Raw genomic sequence first — 21,541 nt, forward strand, 5'->3', positions numbered from 1 at the left:
CTTGCAATAGCAACATCAAAACAAAGAGTGTAAATAATTATGTAGTCACCGTTTTCAATGTAATACCAGTATCAGGTAATAATATAGGAGACTGTGGGCCTACAACCTACAACCAGTATTTCAGTACCTCGGCTGTTAGACAGGGAGTGCTAGTGCTTGATAAGAAACGAGACCAGGGAAATACTGAATGAGAGTGTGAGCGAAAGAGAGAGAGAGAGAGAGAGAGAGAGAGGGAGATGATAGAAAAATCAGACAGTAAGGGGAGAGACGTGAATCAAACTAGCAACGAGACTGCTCGTTTAAACCGTATGAAAGGCAGATGAAATGAGCTCTAATGAGCATCTTTCTCTGCCTCTCGTGCTAAACTTTGGACTCCGTGTGGTGGGATTCGTTGACGGTGACAGGTTGTAAAAGAAGGAATTCCATCACTATTTTTAAAGTCACACGCGGATCTGGGGGGCGTGGAAGGCTGAGCACACAGACCATTTGGCTCGTGGAACACCACACTGAAAGTGGTTTAGCCTATGTGGATTGTTGTACCGCTCGACCTGCTTGTAGTGCTCCGGCATACCCAAAACCTTTGGACGCAACGCGGTTCGTGCGGTCGTGCTCATTGGTACGGTATTACTTTGTTTTCAAATGATATTTTCTGTCAATTTCCCATCAGTGGAAAAGCCTACGGCAATACTTTCTAATCCGACTGTATGGAACAATTCTTCGTTTTAACAAATCATGTTCTCTGCCTAAAGCCCTTGTTTATGGTGACCACTTGTGAGCCAGGCATGTCAATATGGACGAGTAACATCGATGGCGAAATGACTCCGGGGATTTAATAGCTGTCACCGCAGCCGCTGAAATCATATCCTGAAAATATTGGCAGGTGACAAATTCACCTGAAATCAGCCTACTTCTTTTCACTGACCCTTTTCAACAGACGGGTGTATTGGATATAGCACAGGGACCGCATATCTTCCATATTCCCTAAAGGAAATAGTACGATTTTGAACTGCATACAGTTTATTGGGATTGAGTCATGGATTACAACATGTGCATTGTGTGTTCTCGATGCTTAGACCGCATTATTTGCCAACAGATTTGGTGATTTTCATTTGCATTCAACAATGAGATTTCAAATCCGTTTGGGAAAGTAATTATAGGTGAAGTGCTCTGTTCTGCATTCTCTACATTACTTACAACACCCAAACATGACAAGCACCGGACCCGTTATCGTGTTTGAGTGGTTGAAGACCCTCCAGCTCTCTCAGTATGTGGAGTCCTTCGTGGATAACGGCTACGATGATCTGGAAGTTTGCAAACAAATTGGAGACCCCGACCTGGATGCTATCGGTGTATACATACCGCACCACCGGCAACGGATCCATGACGCGGTGAAAAGGCTGAAAGACGAGGATAAGGAAACGGCGGCGGGGCTGTATTTTACGCTTGAGCCGATGCCCCCGGCGTCTGAAATGTACACCAGCCATCTGGTGGACCAGTACGATTCCAAACTGCGGGCGTCCAAGTCTTGGACCGAATCGAACAGTGACCGGGTAGGGGGAAAAGGGGGCGCGTATCTGGGCGCACAGAGGAACCTGACGCTTGGCAAGCGGAGAGAGTTGGTGATTTACCCCAAATTGAAGCTGAAGATCATGATTAGAGATAAACTAATCAAAGATGGAGTCAACCTCGCCAGGCCGCCATACTCAAACAAGGTAAGATCACCATCAAGGCTACCTCTTACTGGAAAGCTTTATAGCCAATGCATAACAACCTTATACTCAATCTCATGCCACTCAAAGGATCATCCATCAACCAAAGCTTTTTGAATCAGAGCAAGATACTACTCATGAAATACTTGTCGGGTTGGGGCATCATAGATATGGGCAGTTTCATTGTAACCGAATTGCGCTGAGACTCAGATGTTGTACTGGTATGTCAAACAACAACAAATTGTTTCTTCCAATGTTCCCTCATATTTTTTTCGGCACTGAGCAAATTTCAGGTCTGCTGAGAGCAAACTTGAACGTTGTGAAAATTGTGTGCAACTTCCAGCGCGCTTACTGCGAACAGTGAGGCTGTACCCGCTTGGAATTACAGTTGTAACAGTGTCCATGTGGGCTACTGTGGCTATTTGATCACAATGTAGGCCTATCAGAGTGGCCTACCATCAAAAACAATGGAGAAAATGCATCCCGTAACATTTTGACATGGAAATAGCTGTTCTATCATTCAGCCTACAGTAGCACCCAATGTGTGGCGTTCAATGTAGGTCTACATTCCTTGAGAAATTAACCTGTTTATTTACTTGTCCTTCAGACAAGGAAGTGACTGAAAATGTTGTTGTGTTGTTTGATGCAACATACCACTCTGCAAAATAAAATGTATTATTATTTCCATACCATTATTACAGAGAATCAGACAAATTAGGCTACCCTCTGCCTTTTGGCTACTTTGGCTACAAGCTTGTCTCAAAATGCAATACTGACCCTTTAATAAGAAAAAAAAAAGCTCATTATCTGACTTGCTTTTTAAAGATGTCAAGAAACGTACATGTTTTGTGCTCTTGTAGGAAGCAATCACTCCCTTATTGCTGACTACAAATGATCTATAACTGGGCTAATAACTCACTAACTAGCAAAGGATATGAACAAAATGTGCACACGTGGCTACATGCAGCTCTCGCTTTGATCTCAAAATAAGCACATCTACTCACTAAAGCTCATGCTGTAAACACAGTCCAGTTCAAAGTAAATGGCACCGATCCATATATGGCAATGGTCTATTTTCATATAGGCCTACTGCAGCTCTGATTGTTTATGAGGCACCAGTGCGTGTCAATGCAATAGAATCCTACTCCGATGCGTTCTGCCTACAACGAAATATATTGCATAGTTTGTTTTGTTTCGGTATGTTGCATTGAAAGTGGCCAATATTGCTTTGATTTGATCACAATTGCCACAGTAAAGGGAAACGTTGATAGTGTTAACAGGGAAAAAATCTAGAACAGTGGTCACCAACCTTTTCTGAGACGAGATCACTTTGAGTCAAAATGCAAGATGAGATCTACCGCTCAGATTATTTTTAACATGACTTAAAAAAACATATGCTTATGCAACATTAATCAATTAAAACGTGCAGTAAGCTATAGGCCTAATACATTGTCACTGCATATTGGCTTTGCTTGAATTGTCCTGCCAATGCATTGTAGTTCGGGACATTTAAAAAATATATATTTCAAAATTTGGGGTCGACTATATGATCACACCCAGTGGCGTTCCTTCATTCAGGCCAGGTGGTGCAGAGCCACCAAACATTGTTTGCATTATTTTGGCATGAATACGTGTCACATATAATTTTGCAAACAATGTAAAAATTAAGTGTTTATAAAGCTGTATACTAAGATGGTCTCTTTTTTGCTTTCTTAAGGCAACTCCAAAATGCAGGTGTTTCAGCCTAACTCGGTGCTTTCTGTGGTGGGGCAGCCAGCGGAAAATACGAAGCGTAGGGGTTGGTTCTTGCGCCGTGATTGACTCAGTGTTCTGTCACTCATTGGGACACTATGTCACAGCAGTGCTTGTTGTAGCGCTGAGGGGAAATAGGAAGAACGCGCATTTTATGGCTTATAAAAGTGTTGAATACAAAGTGTTGACAGTGCTGAGTAAGAACTTAAACATGAACTCACTCATAAAAACAGCAGCTTTATTCGTTGTATTCGTTGACAGTCTCTCTCTAGTCATGGTTTTAAACATTTTGAAATATCATAGTATCAACTTTGCTGTAACTTTCTTTTATGCCTGCTATGTTACTGCGGACACGGTCATCTGAGCCATCCGATTGGCCAGCAGTAGGCCCATAGTGCACATTATTTGTTCTCTGGGCCCGCCGGGAAGGCACAGTTTGTACCTTCAGACACATGAAATGGTTCAAAATGGCAACAGTTTGCCTACCCAGCTGAATCGAGTGCACCTACCGCCAACAGCCTGAGACCCCCCCCAAAACAATAGGAACATAAGGCTTTATCATTGGGTTTTTTACAGAAATGTTTGGCGATCAACTAGGAATGTCTTGGAGTTTTACGGTTGGTGACCACTGCTCTAGAAAGTTGAGTGAAGTTCAGTCTCGTGCTTCTCTCTGTGGGCTGATATTTCTGTGTGCCAGTCCCTGGAAGCTGTGCAGTAGTCTTGGCTGCTGTGCGCGCACACAGCTTAGACGGAACATTGGCTATGTCATGACACCTTGAGTTAGATTATTTTTTAAATTATCTTTTGGTTATTGAACTACAGTAAATGAAGTGGATTTACACCAGGTAACAGAATTGACGTAACATAATTTCCTTATGAGTCCCTGATCTGTACTACACAGAAATGCATAATTATGGTATGAATGTCATTCTCTTTATGGTGATGTATCCTATAAAGATACACAAAGGTAGAAATATGCAACATCCTCCTTTGTACATTTGGGTATTATTCTACACACATTATTATTACATTATTCTGGCTATTATTTTAATGAGCTGTGCCCCAAACAAGACCACATTTGGTTGGTCCAGAACCAATCATAGACCTCTGTGTTTCACAGGTTTGGACATCAAAGTACAGCTCAGTACAGCACAGCACAGTAGAGTAGAGTTCAGTAAAGTAGAGTATAGTTCAGGACACTACAGTAGAGTAAAGTACAATACAGTACATTATAGCGTACTCAACTCTAGTGTGCTAGACTATACTCGACTGAACGTTAACATTTACTGTATTGTACTGTACTGTACTGTACTGTACTGTACTGTACTGTGCTCTCCAAACTTGCGAAACACAGGCATCTATTGGTCTAGTGAAGCAATCATTGATCTACGTTTGGGCCTAATCAAGGCCGGTCCAGACCGTACCAAAAAACAATGTCTGTGGACGTTGAATTCAAGGCCATGGCAGACTGACCAAATTTCAACTACTTTTCAACGTCCATGAACATCTGGTGTCATCAGTGCTCATTGGGTAAGGATGCTGGTTACAGTACATGGAAAGAGAGGGGGATCACGGTGTCACAAAGAGAGGTGACATTCACTGGGGAGAGAGAGAAGAGGGCGGCAGAGAGAGGGAGGGGTTGTCCAGACGGTTTTCACATTTGCTTTGACCACCAGACGAAAGAGAAAGAAGACCGTTATGAGCTGAACATAACATGTATGCAGGTGGAAGGGAGAACTGTAGCAGGTGACCCAACTGTGGTTTATGACTACTATCATTTCCCATTTGGTAACAGAATTTCGAGTTTGAGTCACTTAATAATTCATAAACCAAATAGATATTAGTAAAAACACTGCGACTAATTGGTAGGTCTACTTTTAGTTGTTACTTCAGTGAATTTTCATTATCCTCTCCCCTCACGAGGGAGAGAAATTGGAACATATGTTTGTTACACACTCCAAAACAAAATATAAGTGTTGATATTAGTTGGCAGGGGTCTTTACTTAAACATTATTGTGTTTTTATGTATTTCTGATACATTTTAAGACTTTTTCTGGTAGTTGTTTTTAAGACCCATTTTCCATCTATTTGAGCAGAAGTCAAAGCTAATTTGCTTATTTCTAGTATTTAGGAAATAACATGTTGAAACATGTATATCTGCCTTAATAAAAATAAAAAATGACTTTGCTTTCATATGACACCAGATTTGACATGCTCCTATGAATTTCACGTTGGTGCTCATGAGTCCTTTTACGTGGAAATGCCCATATGCATCTCAGATGAAGTGGTTATTGATCCAAGGCTGAGCCATTTACTGTATGTCAGGACTCAGGAGAGCCCTGTCTGGCCCTATTTTCCCCTGGGGTTGTGTGAGTTAGTGAGTGCTGCCTGGGTAATGGCTGACTGCTGTGGATCAATGATCAGGAAGAGCCTTCATTCACTCTCTGATTTCCTGTATATACAGAGAGAGGGACGGACTTGTACTTGGTTGATTGATTCACACTTACCTGTCTAGGGTTTCTCACCTCGACACAGACCTCTTCGAGGAATTGGTGGATCAACCTGCGACACGCCAATAATGGCCCAGGCCATTTGAGTTGATTATTATGTGTCGTCAATGATTAGCAGCACTTTAAATGGAGGGTGTCCAAGCTGCTGTTTTTCTGCTGGAACTCATGTGAGGAAGCAGATCGAGAGCATCTTTATACCAGATCACTGGCTCAACATCAGATGCTCCGCCTGTTGAGGGCTTACTCAATGACAACTCTGTTAGTAGTGAGCGAGCGAAACGCACACACACGCGGCTTTTGTCAACACAGGCGTGCATTTCATGTCGATAATTAGATGAGAGATGTCAACCATTCCTGAAGAGATCAGTGTTTTACTCTACAGAGCATTTCAGAGGATTATCCTATGCACATGTTTTTGGAAGCTTTCCACTAGAATTTATTTGGGATTTATCCGGGATCAAATTTCAATAAATCTGGAGACTGTTAATTTAGGTGTTTTGTCAGCACTTCTTCTGCTTCGTTGTATTCCGACCATTATCCTTTTCTCATAAATTGGAATCCCACCGAGATTTGGGATTTTTATGGGATTATGGGTTTACATCACCCTGAAACAAAGTGTTGCCTCCAGAGGGTTAAACTATCCCTCCCTTTGAAGGCTATATTTATTTAGAGCTAAATCTTTGACATTGAAGCTTTTGGAGTGGAATGAAAGGTTCAAGGTCTTTGTGTGTGTGTGTGTGTGTGCGTGTGCGCGTGTACACAGTATTTGTGTGTGAAACCCTGCAGTAGAATGTGATCCAGACCAGTGCTTTTCTCCTCAGGATCGAGTTAAGTGTGAGGAGACCTCAGTGATGGAACTGTGACCAGCTGGCCTCTGATTGGTCAGTGAACGGTTCTCCTTTCTCTGCCCTTGAGACGAGACATCTACTCCACTGGAGATGGAGATGGTAGTGGGGGAAATAGACCAGAGCTACTGACAGTCGACAAGATAGCTGTCTCAACGAGGCTTACACAGTATATCAGCATAGATAAGCCAGTATAGGTTGTGTAGAAGGTTCAGTGTCTGGTGTTCAGCTGTTTGCTCTGTTTCCCTGTTTGTTTGTGAGCTCATGTATAGACACAGTACTTCCGCCAGCATAGCTCAGTGACGATCCTCTGAAGTGTCGTTGACTGCCACGTTCTTGTGAGGCTATAGGACCGTAAGCCAACGCTTCACTACAAGTACTCTACTGGGAGACATAAATACCCATGATCCTTATCTCGACCACAGGGAGCCCTTGTCTAGGAGAGAGAAACGGGTTATCATTGCTCCTGAATGTAAACACATCTCCTATGATTGCACTGTTCTAGATCTCTCATTGGGGAACAATACTAGCAGTAAAGATGGTGTTTGGCGTGTAATTGATGTGTGCGGTGCAGCCATATGACTTGCTAATAGCTACTTAGATAATACACTTATACTAGTCCTTTCGAATTCGTCTTTGCATTTTCCTAACTGAGAAGAGACTTTGACACCATGAACGACAAAAGCTTTAAAAAAAAAAAAAAAGAGGAAAACCAATAAACTGAAATTATATTTTCTTCTCATACCGGTGCCTGAGGTTAGGGAGGCCTACAATTAGAGCTTTGTTGCTTTTCTCTGGGAGAGCTGCAGCAGTAATCAGGGATTTGGAGCGCCATGGCTCGTATCCTCGCTGTGTTGTGGTGACACTGTTGCCATTCCAGAGCATGGAGGCTGAGGAGACAGAAGGACGGGGGGGGGTAGCATATTCTCTGTATCCAGTCTATGCTATCTACTTGATACATCTAGCCATATTGAACCACATACCCAGTGTAACTCTGCCCCTAAAACACAAAGAGATTTGTGGTCAAGTCCTGGCATTTATGCAAATGAAAGTGGAGCTGTTCAATTGAGTTCAATGGAGCAATTTGAAAGATTGCCCTGTCTTCATGCGCCAAAAGGGATGCATAAACAGCAGCAGTAAACGGGATGGTGCTCGAGCCTATATTTCCTCTTTAACACATGAGGTGGAATGGATAGGAAGGATAGCTCGTTAAATGTTATGGCTTCGCTACGCTGATTTGAATCTCTCCACTTTTAGTTACAGTGGCGTCCACAATCTGGCAGTCAATGAATGTTCGTGTTGTAGGGTTTTAGATATAGCAGCCCCTGTCCTATCTTCCACCATAATAGTCTCTCTCCTCTATAAGCCCTGTGTCTGTGTGGTTAGGAAGTGGAAGCGAAACACATGGAGATGCCCCCATTGTTTGGCTGCAGGCTGATGGAGCCACATCTTTTCACTAGTGCTGTGTTTTGGATTTCCAATTTCCGCCCATTGAATACCACTGGAAGGCAAGTGTCCAGCATTGTCCTGGTAGGATGGTGATAAAACCATTGGGTGTCATGCAGCGAGGATGATTGTAAAGAGATAACACATTGTTTTTGCTGCTCAAACAGAAACAGGGCTGGAATCAGTGAGTGGAAAGAGGATTGGGCTGCTGAACTGATCTTAGGTCAGTTTAATGGTTAAGGTTAGAATTTAGGAAGGGTAAGCTGTTCCTAGATCAGGGGCAACTTTACACCATTTGTTCAAACCTGAGAGCAGTTGATTCAGTATGCAGGGAGTTCATGTGAGGCTTGTGGCTTAAATGCTCCTTGCCAATTTGAGATCGTCACCTTGCATGCTTCACTCTCACCTCGCTTCCTTTCTTAGTTCTCTAACTATAATGAACATCCCAGCTTCCTCGCCTTTCAGGAAATTAGCTTTCTGTTGGAGATGGCCTCTTGTTGGCCCAATGAGAAACTGACCACGGTCCACCTCAGTACCCCTGCATTGTGGCTATAGAAACCAGACTGAAGTACTGCCAAGCCATAGTGTGAAAAACCGGGCTTGTCTATAGGGGCTTAACTTCCAGAATGTTTCAGATATTAGTACGGTGGTCATACCAATGTGATACTAATGTGTTTATAGTGTAGTACTACCTAAAATAATAGACATTTCTATATTACAATTGTATAGCATGCATCATCCATATCGTTCTTCCCCACTGATATAGCCACAGATAAACAACACCTCTTAACCATCTCTCTGCTTTCTCACAAAGACGAGACGTTAGGCTCCGTTTTTACATAATAAAGAGCTTTTTCATTATTGATACTGCAGACATCCGAGTCATTTGGTAAAGAATTTTCATTTAGCCTATATTTCTGCCAGCAATTTGTGTTCTCCATGTTGCACTGCACCGTACTGGCTGGCTTGCTTCCACGAGATGGGAAGCGGAGGCCCATCAGAACAAAACGGCTCTGGTGTTTGCCATGGTTTCGGCTTTACCCTTTAAAAGGTGTAATAAACCACTGGCTCGTAAAAAGGAAGTCATAAAATGTCAAGGACGGCCCTTGCGGTCTTGAGTCAGGGAGAGAAAGTGAATTGGTGAGGTGAAGTGCAGTCATTGTTTATGTAAAGGATAGAGGAGGGGGAAGGAGAGGATGTAGGGTCATAGAGGGATGGACCACACTCATTCCTTTCAGACAAAACACCCTCAAATTGTTTTACTCCTTGTCTCCTTTAAACTACCACTTAGAGGCTGTTTAATATATCCCAGATCTGTTAGTGCTATCATGCCAACTCCTACGGTCATTGTATTTTCATCTTCTATAGGAGTTTGCGATACAGCACAAACAGACTTGTTACCAGGCTTGGTACCGTGTAATAAACACCAGCACTTGAGAACCTGAATAACATCTGGGTGTGTTGTGGCTAGGTCGCTAGCTAGCTCCCTGATCTTTGACCACTAGTGTGTTTGACCTGCTTGTCAAACACTAGCTGAGCTGGGCTGATCCTGATCAGAGTTGACAAGAGGAAACAGACCATACAGTAGTACAGCCCCTCTGGGTCTCAATGGTTCGAGCTCCTGTACACTACCAGAATGTAACATTATCATTTTGGCTAATGTGGCCTCAGGACTGTGAACTCAGTGCTGTACAGAATGTGAAGCTCTTCCCCAGCTGCCATAGGAACTGGAGAAATACTCAAAACATCTGATATATATGCACCTTCAGTCTTGTCAATTCATTGGCATTTTCTGGCAATTGAAGGAGTAGCCTGCCACGGATTTTCACCATTGAGAATGGTGTGTCTGATTGTTTTATCAGAGCACGACAGGATATTTTAATGGCTGGCTTTCCGTCCAGGCGGCCCACAGACAGACAGTGATGACACCCCTTCTCCAGAGAACAAGTGAAAATGTGGGAAAGCAGTGTAACACTGTATGCAGCTGGCCTTCTCATTTCACTGGGATGTTCTCCCACTGTTTTTTGTCTCACGTGATCGAGTGGCTTTTAAGCAGCTTCTGTCATACTTGAATACATGGTTGTGTGAAGTTGTGGACGTAAATAGACTGTTTGAATTACCCAGAAACACAGTGCAAATGCATCAAATGCTCTATCTAATAATTGACTTAAGCATTTACAGGTACAAAAAATGCAATTGTTTCAAAATATATCATGGCATATTTGCTGTGAAGTTGAAGCCACAGTACACACTCTGCTGTCTAATTCTATACTGGCAAGATATACAGTGCCTTCGGAAAGTATTCAGACCCCTTGACTTTTTCCACATTTTGTTACGTTACAGCCTTAATCTAAAATGTATTAAATAGTTTTTTCCCCTCATCAATCTACACACAATACCCCATAATGACAAAGCAAAAACATTTTTTTTTAAACATTTTTGCTAATTTATAAACAAAATATGAATTGGAAATATTACATTTACATAAGTATTCAGACCCTTTACTCAGTACGTTGTTGAAACACCTTTGGCAGCGATTACATCATCGAGTCTTCTTGGGAATGACACTACAAGCTTGGCACACCTGTATTTGGGGAGTTTCTCCCATTCTTCTCTGCAAATCCTCTCAAGCTCTGTCAGGTTGGATGGGGAGCGTTGCTGCACAACTATTTTCAGGTCTCTCCAGAGATGTTAGATCAGGTTCAAGTCCGGGCTCTGGCTGTGCCACTCAAGGACATTCAGAGAATTGTCCCAAAGCCACTCCTGCGTTGTCTTGGCTGTGTGCTTAGGTTCATTGTCCTGTTGGAAGGTGAACATTCGCCCCAGTCTGAGGTCCTGAGTGCTCTGGAGCAGGTTTTCATCAAGGATCTCTCTGTACTTTGCCCTGTTCATCTTTGCCGCTGAAATACGTCCACACACCAGGATGCTGCCACCACCGTGCTTCACCGTAGGGATGGTGCCAGGTTTCCTCCAGACGTGATGCTTGGCATTCAGGCCAAAGAGTTCAATCTTGGTTTCATCAGACCAGAGAATCTTGTTTCTCATGGTCTGAGAGTCTTTAGGTGCCTTTTGGCAAACTCCAAGTTGGCTGTCATGTGCATTTTACTGAGGAGTGGCTTCCGTCTGGCCACTCTACCATAAAGGCCTGATTGGTGGAGTGCTGCAGAGATGGCTGTCCTTTTGGAAGGTTCTCCCATGTCCACAGAGGAACTCTAACTGTCAGAGTGATCATCAAGTTCTTGGTCACCTCTCTGACCAAGGTCCTTCTCCCTCGGTTGCTCAGTTTGACCGGGCGGCCAGCTTAGTAGGAGTCTTTCTTGGTGGTTCCAAACTTCTTCCATTTGAGAATGATGGAGGCCACTGTGTTCATGGGGACCTTCAATGCTGCATAAATGTTTTGGTACCCTTCCCCAGATCTGTGCCCCGACACAATCCTGTCTCGGAGCTCTATGGACAATTCCTTTGACCTCATGGCTTGGTTTTTGAACTGTCAACTGTGGGACCTTATATAGACAGGTGTGTGCATTTCCAAATCATGTCCAATCAATTGAATGTACCACAGGTGGAATCAAGTCGTAGGAACATCTCAAGGATGATCAATGGAAACAGGATTCACCTGAGCTCAATTTCGAGTCTCATAGCAAAGGGTCTGAATACTTATGTGATAAGGCATTTCTAAAAACCTGTTTTCGCTTTGTCATTATGGGGTATTGTTAGTGGATTGCAAAAAAAATACAAATTAATCCGTTCTAGAGTAAGGCTGTAATGTAACAGAATGTGGAAAAAGTCAAGGGGGCTCAATACTTTCCGAATGAACTGTAGGTCCATCACATGGCACATCCGTATCACTTACAGAGATGGCAACACCTTTAAAGAAAGCGGCCAGGCTGTGTTGTCGCTGGCCACTGCAGTCTTTTCCTTTTCCACTGTGTTCTTCTGCATTAGAGTTCCTGATCAGTCATGAATGACGGATATATTATCAGATACGTAATCAGAGCTATTCTGGTAATACTGGGATGGCTTCAGCAGCCTTCAGACTGGCTGTTTGCGTGAACATACTGCATCATGGTCTGTGGATGAGAAAGCTATGTCCATGATCAATATCAGAGCAAGGGTCCCCAAACTTTTTTGCTTCGTGATCCACCAATTGAGGTGTCTTTTGAGTCGAGACCCACCGTAAGGGTTGAGCGGTGAAAAAACATACACAGACCAAAGAGTAAGTAAAAAATATAGTCTTGGCAGCGGAGAGAAAAAGTTGTCGTTTTAAAGCTAATTTCCTGCAATTCTACACATTTTGCAATGGATCTTAAATAAAATGTTGCAGTTTGACATGGCTAATGCTGTGTTCTTAAGCTTAAATATTATACCAAAATCAATTCCTATGTCACGCCGTGACCATAGATTGCTTTGTATGTTTCTATTTTTTGTTTGGTCAAGGTGTGATGTGGGTGGGCATTCTATGTTTGTATGTCTATGTTTTCTATTTCTATTGTGTTTGGCCTGGTATGGTTCCCAATCAGAGGCAGCTGTCAATCGTTGTCTCTGATTGAGAACCATACTTAGGTAGCCTGTTTTCCCACTTTGAGTTGTGGGTGGTTATTTTCTGTTTAGTGTTTGTTGCACCTTCCAGAACTGTTCGTTTGTCGCTTTGTTGTTTTTGTTCAAGTGTTCGTATTTATTAAAAGTATTATGGATACGTACCACGCTGCACTTTGGTCCTCCTGTCCTTCTCCCGACGACAATCGTTACATCCTAACTATCTCAAGGTATCACAAATTAGTTGAAAATACATTAATCTGTACATTCACACTAAAAATGTACTCTATTTATACACTCAGTAATGAATTTATGAATTTCTTTAGGTGTATTTACTCTTTCTACAGCGTGTGAATAAAATAGGCCTAAATTGAAAGGTCAGGAGGTCATGGAGCTATTTAGATACAGTATTATAATCCATGATTTCCATAACAGTGGTTATTGTGCTTTTTCAGGAAGCGGGTGGAAAATGCCTGAAAAGGGATTAACAGATTGGAATGACAGGCAGGATAATCCATGCATACCCTTCACTATGAGGTGAAGGCTCTACTTCCCCAGGGGTTTCTATTAGAGCCTGTGGATTCCGAGAGCGAGAGAGAGAGAGAGAATCTTTGCTCACAGGCAGCCGTAAACATGTATTTATTGTGACTCTGCTCCAGTGTCAAAACCAATAAATATCCAGCTAGGTTCATGTCCAGAGGTCGGATAGCAGTTCAGTTAACATTGCTGAATATGAATCATAAGTGGCCTTGATATATACAGTACTACAGCTTCAACATCGTACGGAATCAATCCCGTTCTGCAACGTGGATGGGAAAGCAAATGAAGCAATCAAGTGCCCCTGTAGGATAGAGATTGACAAGAGAGCAGGCTCCAGCATCTGTCTGTGTCAGGAACCAGATTGCACACATCCCGATCGCCTGTAGATCACAGTCGGGTTGATTACAGAGGAGATCGTTATACAAATCTATTCTGTTGCCAATGATTGGAGCTCACAGAAAATCACTTAGTGTACAATCAAAACACACAATCGTTGCGGTTATAGTACATAGTCAGGGGTCATGCACCGGGGACCTTGGCACGGCACAATTTGCCATGGAGGTAAAGATTAGTTACCGTGCTTGTCTTGCTGCATGTAACCTGGGATCGGTGCCATATTAGGGGTTAAGTGGCAGAGTGCAGGTTGAGATTATTATTGCATTATTCTGGCAAAGGTGCATAATATTGCGCACCGTACCGACCTGCAAGTTATAGCCTAGTATAATGTGTGACAACGTGTTCTTTCAGAAGGCCTGTTCTTTGAAAATTGCAATATAGTTCTCAAATGAGTCCAATCTTTAGGATCAAGTGTCTTAAGAGGTCAATTCTATATTAATAATGGTTTTCTATGAAGGTTAGTGGTGCATGTGCTATATGCCTGCGTGCATGTTTTTACTGCATAACCATGAAATATTGCCCCTCTTTTTCATAGTCTTATAAAACTTGACAGAGCACGTTCTCCGGCGTGTTTTCCCAGCCCTGGCCCCTGTCTCCCCAGTCCCCACGGTCTCTGTGTCAAATGGATGGTGTAATCCATTCCCTGTGAAGATAGTGTTAAGCAGAGGGGATGAGGGAGGATGGTGCTCCCTCCAGAGCACTGGCCCAGCCTGCAGCGTCATACATCAGCAGCAGTAAAGCAACATAGACAGGATATGATGTTTGGATGACCTTTCCCATGTCCCTGGAAGGATACCATGGGTGTTCAGGTAGTTAGCACCACCACCAGGGTGTAAGACCACCAACAGCAGTCCGACTGACACAGTGACACTATCACCCTTCCCTCTTTAAGACACATCTAAGACAGCATGAGACATCTGAGTCTGAGAAAAAAAAATGTCATTTATTTTGACCTACTCAACGTCAGAATGGTTCCATGGGCCACAGGGTGAGAGTGAGTAATTGTGTGTGTGTGTGTGTGTGAGCGATAGTGAGAGAGTGAGAGAAATAGAGAAAGGGGACCATGATTAGCCTGTCTGAAGATAATATAAGGGCAGGGGTAAGGAAGGTAAGGAACGAACACAACTCTGCCATAGAATCCACACCCATCTCCCCCTCCCCCTCTCTCCTCTCTAATTAGTCCATTTCCAATGCATCGGGGCAGGGCTGTGCTGTGCTGAGAGGCTTTGATCATGGGGACCACACAGGTGTTGATGTGCCTTTGTACCTGACTGAGTGGCTTTGTAGTGGCTGTGCCTGGCAGGAATTAACCTGTAATAAACCACACTGTGTCTGTCTGTGGCCTAGGCCATGTCCCTCAGGCTCTACATACCTGGCTGGATCCAAACCTTCATTAGCCTAAACAACCAGTTAGTACATTCCTCTGACACACTCACACAGCCATGAGTATATCTCACATTACGTTTTGATATAGATATACCACAGGCATTTGATGTGTTTTGTGGTTCGCCACCTCTTATACCGTAAGCATTTATCAAACATGTATGGGTTTGTCTAGAAGAGTAAATGCTGTTGTGTGTGTGTGTGTGTGTGTGTGCGTGCGTGCGTGCGTGCGTGCATACATGTGTGTGTGTGTAGCACACTGCACAGCGTGCTATGCCGCAGAGCTGAAGCTAATTATCGCAGGTGCATAACAGGTTGCAGTTTAATGCATGCTGCGAAGACATTTTCCTCAGAGGCTCCCTGGTAGTAATAGCCTATTAGGCTTGTATCCAAGCTGATGGATCCTATACCCTAGTTAATCGATGTAATATGCATCTCTTTGATGCATACCTTTTGATTGGCCTTTTTTTTTTTTTTACTTCATTGTCAAAATGATTGTGCTGTTGGGGATGGAGCAAGAGATGGAGAGCGTAGAATGCAGATGTATATGTTATGACGGTGAGCTCATCGGGCTTATGTTGTGGCTGTGATTGGAGAGTCTAGGGTTTAGCCAATCAGGTGCTATCGTTAGCAGTGCCAGCGAGGGCATGCTCGGTATGAAACGTCAGCATTCACTGGAGTAATTGTTTCTGTGTGCCCTCTCTAAATGTTACGGTTAATTGTTAAATTCATTAAGTAGACCTACTAATTGCTCACTATTGTGCTTTATGGGAAGTTGAGGCAGCTAAGGCTCAGCTAAATTCACACGGTCTATTTAGTGGCTTCGAGCCAGGAAATCATATTTTAGTCTTTTAAATCCATGGAATCTTCTGTCCAAACGGCTGACCAACTGTTACTATTTGGCAGTAGACTGGCCATTATTATGCTACGTCAATGCTAAATGGTTGACATGCTAGAGCAATGATTCCCAAATCCAGTCCTCGAGTAACCTCAAAAGCACACATTTTTGTTTTAGCCCCGGACAAACTCACCTGATTCAATTCATTGAGTACTTGATGAGTAGATGACAAGTTGAATCAAGTGTGCTTGACCAGGGCTACCACAAAAAAAGTGCATCGTTGGGGGTACCGTAGGACTGGAGTTGGGCATCACTGTGTTAGAGGGTTGAAGGATTCTCCTGTGGCTACTTGAGGTCACCGTGCGTTAATGGTGGAGACTGAGACGTGGACTGTGGAGTTTGGTGCCGTCTGATCTACCAGCATTGAACCACAAAACCACCATTTTGTGTCAGCAGATCTTTGTTGCAGGACAGTGCCAAACCAACCCCTTGTTTATGTTAAAAACTCTTGGGATTTGTTCTAAGGGGAGGAATTCTCTGAAGATGAATGTGGAAATGTGTAGAAGGCTCCTACTTTTCTTCTCCTCTGATACCAAGGCTCTTTTCTGACATGCTGGGTTGTGGCCTCCAGGGGTTGGCCCTGTCTCTCTCTGTACTCTCTCAGTTAAGGCCTTCCCACACTGTTCGTCGGATTCAGTCTTTTATGATTATTACATGTCACACTGTGCAACGTGACCTTGTGCAAGATTCTCAAATCAAATCAAATCAAATTTTATTAGTCACATACACATGGTTAGCAGATGTTAATGCGAGTGTAGCGAAATGCTTGTGCTTCTAGTTCCGACAATGCAGTAATAACCAACAAGTAATCTAACCTAACAATTCCACACTACTACCTTATACACACACACAAGTGTAAAGGGATAAAGAATATGTACATAAAGATATATGAATGAGTGGGGGTACAGAACGGCATGGCAAGATGCAGTAGATGGTAGTAGTGAGTACGGTATATACATATGAGATGAGTACTGTAGGTATGTAAACATAAAGTGGCATAGTTTAAAGTGGCTGGAGTTGAGTCAGTATGTTGGCAGCGCCGCTAAATGTTAGTGGTGGTGTTTTTAACAAGTCTGATGCCTTGAGATAGAAGCTGTTTTTCAGTCTCTCGGTCCCTGCTTTGATGCACCTGTACTGACCTCGCCTTCTGGATCGATAGCGGGTGAACAGGCAGTGGCTTGGTGGTTTTGTGTCCTTGATGATCTTTATGGCCTTCCCTGGTGACATCGGGTGGTGTAGGTGTCCTGGAGGGCAGGTAGTTTGCGCCCGGTGGGTGCGTTCTGCAGACCTCACTTACCCTCTGGAGAGCCTTACGGTTGGGGCGGGAGCAAGTTGCCGTACCAGGCTATACAGCCGATAGGATGCTCTCGATTGTGCATCTGTAGAAGTTTTGTGAGTGCTTTTGTGACAAGCCGAATTTCTTCAGCCTCCTGAGGTTGAAGAGGCGCTGTGCGCCTTCTTTCACAAGCTGTCTGTGTGGGTGACCAATTCAATTGTCCGTGAATATGTGACAACCGAGGAACTTAAAACTTTCCAACCCTTCCCACTACTGACTACCGTCGATGTGGATAGGGGTGCTCCCCTCTGCTGTTTCCTGAAGTCCACAATCATCTCCTTGTTTGTGAACGTTGAGTGTAGAGTTATTCTCCTGACACAACACTCCGAGGCCCTCCACCCCTCCCTGTAGCTTCTCGCGTTGGTTTAATCAAGCTTACACTGTATGTCATCCGCAAACTTATGATTGGTTGGAGCGTCAATGGCCACGCTCTGGTGAATCAGGGAGTACAGGAGAGGGCTCAGAACCACCTTGTGGCCCCGTGTTGAGGATCAAGCGGTGGAGATTTACCTACCCTCACCACCTGGGGCGGCCCGTCAGGAATCCCAGACCCGTGCACAGGGCGGGTCGAGACCCAGGGTTCGAGCTTGATGACGATTTGGAGGTACTATGTGTTAAATGCTGAGCTTAATCGATGAACGCATTCTCACAAGGTATTCTCTTGTCCAGTGGTTTAGGGCATGTCATTTGGTGCGATGCTCGTCCTGTACCTATTGGCGGTAACAAATTGGAGTGTCTAGGGTTCCGTAGGTGGAGTGATATGTCCTGACTGCTCTCAAAGCACTTCATGATGAACGGAAGTGATTGCTACGGCGGTAAGTCGTTTAGCTCAGTTACCTTAGCTTTCTGGAACAGAACAATGTGCCCTCTAAGATTGGACACAACTGGATAAGGGGATATATTGAATAGTCCGTAAACAACCCAGCCCAGCGGTCTGCGCATCTCTGAAGGACGCGGCTGGGAATCCGTCTGGGCTGCAGCCTCTGCGAGGGTTACACGTTTAAATGTTTACTCACCTCGGCTGCAGTGAAGGAGAGCCCGCAGGTTTTGGTAGGCGGCGTCAGTGGCAGTATTGTCCTCAAAGCGGGCAAAAAAAGTTGTTTAGCCTGTCTGGGAGCAAGAATCCTGGTCGCGACGGGGCTGGTTTCTTTTTTGAATCCGTGATTGACTGTAGCACCCTGCCACATACGCCTTGTGTCTGAGCTGTTTGAATTGCACTCGATTTTGTCTCTGTACTGGACTTAGCCTGGTTTGATTGCCTTGCGGAGAGAATAGCTACACTGTTTGTATTCGTCATGCTTCCGGTCACCTTGCCCTGGTTAAAAGCAGTGGTTCGTGCTTTCAGTTCACGCGAATGCTGCCGTCAATCCACGGTTTCGGTTTTGGGAATGTTTAATCGTTGCTGTGGTACGACATCGTCAAATGCACTTCCTAATGAACTCGCTCACGAATCAGCATATTCGTTCAATATTGTTGTTGGACCAATGCGGAACATATTCCAATCCGCGTGATCGAAGCAGTCTTGAGCGTGATTCAGATTGGTCGGACAGCGTTGAACAGACCTGAGCGCGGGAGCTTTGTGTTTTAGTTTCTGTTTGTAGGCTGGAATCAACAAAATGGAGTCGTGGTCAGCTTTTCGAAAGGGGGGCGGGGGAGGGCCTTATATGCGTCGCGGAAATTAGTATAACAATGATCTAGGGTTTTTCCAGCCCTGGTAGCACAATCGATATGCTGATAGAATTTAGGGAGTTTTGTTTTTAGATTAGCCTTGTTAAAATCCCCAGCTACGATGAATGCAGCCTCAGGGTGTGTGGTTTCCAGTTTACAAAGAGTCAGATAAAGTTCGTTCAGGGCCATCGTTGTGTCTGCTTGGGGGGGAATATATACGGCTGTGATTCTACCCATTTGCTTCAGTTTTGTCGTCACGTTCTGCAATTGGCTTGCGAGGCTACGTCAGTTGATGTAGGCTATGTCAACTGCTATGGTGATGATTGATAGACACGGCTCCTTTTACCTCTGTGACCGTGCGCTCCTCGCGATGAAAAGCTTAACTCTCCAATTGAAAGGCACATCACAACATGGAAACGCTGCATGTAAAGCCCCATAGCCATATCCACCTCCACACAATCACTACTCAATACAAGCGTTGCGATTTCGACAATCGAAAATCAAAAACCGAATCAAATGTATTGGTCATATTCACATATTTCGCAGATGCTTGTGTTCCTAGCTCCAACAGTGCAGTAGTATCGAACAATTCACAACAATACACACATCTAAAAGTAAATAAATATCAGGACGAGCAATGTCGAGGTGGCATTGACTAAATACAGTAGAAGAGAACACAATCTATACATATGAGATGAGAAAAGCCGTATGTAAACATTATTAAAGTGACTAGTGTTCCATTATTAAAGTGACAAGTGATTCCATGTCTATGTATAAAGGGCAGCAGCCTCTAAGGTGGTCGCCGGCTAGTGATGGCCATTTAACAGTCGGATGGCTTTAAGATAGGAGATGTTTTTCAGTGTCTCGGTCCCAGCTTTGTTGCACCTGCACTGACCTCACTTTCTGGATGATAGTGGGGTGAACAGGCCGTGGCTCGGGTGGTTGACTATCTTTTTGGCCTTCTTGTGACATCGGGTGCTGTAGGTGTCCTGGAGTGCAGACAGTGTGCCCCGGGTGATGCGTTGGGCCGACCGTACCACCACGATCAGCTCCTTCGTTTTGTTGACGTTGAGGGAGAGGTTATTTTCCTGGCACCACTCCGCCAGGGCCCTCACCTCCTCCCTGTAGGCTGTCTCGTCATTGTTGGTAATCAGGCCTACTCCTGTTGTGTCGTCTGCAAACTTGATGATTGAGTTGGAGGCGTGCGTGGCCACGCAGTCATGGGTGAACAGGGAGTACAGGAGGGGGCTGAGCACACACCCTTGTGCGGCCCCTGTGTTGAGGATCAGCGAAGAGGAGGTGTTGTTTCCTATCTTCACCACCTGGGGCCAGCCCGTCAGGAAGTCCAGGACAGGAAGTTAGGAAGTTCAGGACCCCTCACGGGGCGGGGTTCAGACCTAGGGCCCCGAGCTTAATGATGAGCTTGGAGGGTACTATGGTGTTGAAGGCTGAGCTATATTCAATGAACAGCATTCTTACGTAGGTATTCCTCTTGTCCAGATGGGATCTATCTATAAGCAAATTTAAGTGGGTCTAGGGTGTCAGGTAAGGTAGATGTGATATGATCCTTAACTAGCCTCTCAAAACACTTTATGATGACAGAAGTGAGTGCTAGTCATTTAGTTCAGTTATCTTTGCTTTCTTGGGTATAGGAACAATGGTGGACATCTTGAAGCAAGTGGGGACAGCAGACTGAGATAGGGAGAGATTGAATATGTTTGTTAACACTCCAGCCAGCTGGTCTGCGCATGCTCATTTATGTTATTTGTAACTAGACAGCCCTTTACTGGCACCAAGTTTTCATTTTACGATGTGTCAATTCTATAGTCGAGTAAATAAATGCATGGCTTCATTGTTCCTATTGGGCAGTCACCGGGATCGGCTCATGACACCAGCCACAATACACGATAAATGCTCAACATTTAACACTGAACGAACCAAGACGTAGTGGTACTGAATCAGCAGACCTAGACCCTGTCACACTGAACGAACCAAGACGTAGTGGTACTGAATCAGCAGACCTAGACCCTGTCACACTGAACGAACCAAGACGTAGTGGTACTGAATCAGCAGACCTAGACCCTGTCACACTGAACGAGAAAAGACGTCTGATAATCATTCACGCCGAGTCTGCCCACGGCGTGACCATTTTGTCTGGGACATCAAATCGTGGCATAAGATGGCTAAAACCGCACAGTCTAATTATTATTTGTTTTTTGACGCAGGGGTTTTCAACGAAAAAGGCTGCTTTTTTTTCATGTAACTTTTAGATGTGTTCCCCTTGACTGCTTTACAAGACTGGGACAGTTGAGAGAGACAGCTGAGTCTGTTGTTGTTGTTTGTTTGTGTTGAGGGCGGGGTCTGCTGCCAAAAAGGATAAACTAACCATCTTTACGTAACGTGTGGTGGTCAGTCTGGTCACAGCTTTGTGGTGACATCCAGGAAACTGGTCTCTAATCCTGCAAATCACTGGTGAATATCCCTTCAAACAGATTAGAACTGATGTCATCCACCTCTGACAC

General features: G+C 44.1%; 1 pseudogene; it reads left to right on the forward strand.

Annotated features, from left to right (window-relative positions):
- The first annotated feature begins 240 nt into the window (after positions 1-240).
- Positions 241-21,541, forward strand: part of LOC111954298 (SAM and SH3 domain-containing protein 1-like) — a 323,047-nt pseudogene continuing 301,746 nt past the window's right edge.

The sequence above is a fragment of the Salvelinus sp. IW2-2015 genome, linkage group LG28, assembly GCF_002910315.2.
Source record: "Salvelinus sp. IW2-2015 linkage group LG28, ASM291031v2, whole genome shotgun sequence".
Lineage (NCBI taxonomy): Eukaryota > Metazoa > Chordata > Actinopteri > Salmoniformes > Salmonidae > Salvelinus > Salvelinus sp. IW2-2015.